Source organism: Cottoperca gobio, chromosome 19, assembly GCF_900634415.1.
Source record: "Cottoperca gobio chromosome 19, fCotGob3.1, whole genome shotgun sequence".
Lineage (NCBI taxonomy): Eukaryota > Metazoa > Chordata > Actinopteri > Perciformes > Bovichtidae > Cottoperca > Cottoperca gobio.
Genome location: NC_041373.1, coordinates 7,433,817 through 7,434,822, shown reverse-complemented (window position 1 = coordinate 7,434,822; position 1,006 = coordinate 7,433,817).

The following is a 1,006-nucleotide window of genomic DNA, read 5'->3' as shown; positions in this document are numbered from 1 at the left end:
GCTTAGTTTTTATTCTAAAAATGTCTTTGTGGCTCTAAGGGCTGGAATCTGAATCCAGATTCATAGAAATGTTGAACAGAGCCGTTCATAAAAGCTCCTCCTCTCGTCGTCCAATAATTATGAAGCGTCATTCACTTTATTGCATCTTATGATAAAACTGTTTTTATTAATTTATTAATTATTATATTAATTAATTAATTAATTGTATTATTTTTATTATTATCACTGTTGTGTTTTCTCTGTTCAGCAATTCTAAAGAATAGATCAGAAAGTCCAACTCTTCAACTACATATTAAATATATTTGTAATATGTATAGTATAAAAAATGTTTCCACGGTTCACATTAACAGTTCAAATGAACACAAACTTTAACTTTGTTGTTCATTTAATTTCCCTTCAGGTGCCATGATCGACCTCATCGGACGTCCTTCAGAAGACGGCCTCCCTGAAGTCATCCGGGTGGTCGACTGCGATGAGGGCGAGGCAGGTGAGTATGTGATTGGTGTTGCAGGTGAAGGTGAGCTCCTTCCCCCGCTTTTCTCTGATGATGAAGATGGAGAAAGACATCCACCAATCGAGAGCGAGGAAGAGGAGGAAGAAGACTTTGAAGACACCGAAGACTCTGAAGACTCTGAAGACTCTGAAGATTTCATCAACTTCTCTGACGGTGTCAGCGAAGACTCTGGGTACGAATCCATATGGGAGGATGAAGAGGATGAAGAGGACTTTGAAGACGATGATGCTGCTGACATCCGATTTCACGACCCACTCATCCAGCAGCTCCAACCTCCACATTTCTGGCATGGATGGCAACAAGTGGATCCCCCTGTTCCCCCTGGTGCTCCTTCCCTGGGTCCTTGTTGTGATCCTCAGCAGTTGATACCTGCTCAGCATCCAGAGCGTCCTGAAGATGGTCTACTCTCAGTCTCTCAAAGGTCCGAAGAGTCTGCTCCCTCCACTTCAGGCTTCATCTCCATCACAAAGAGGAGTCGGGAAGAGAGCGACA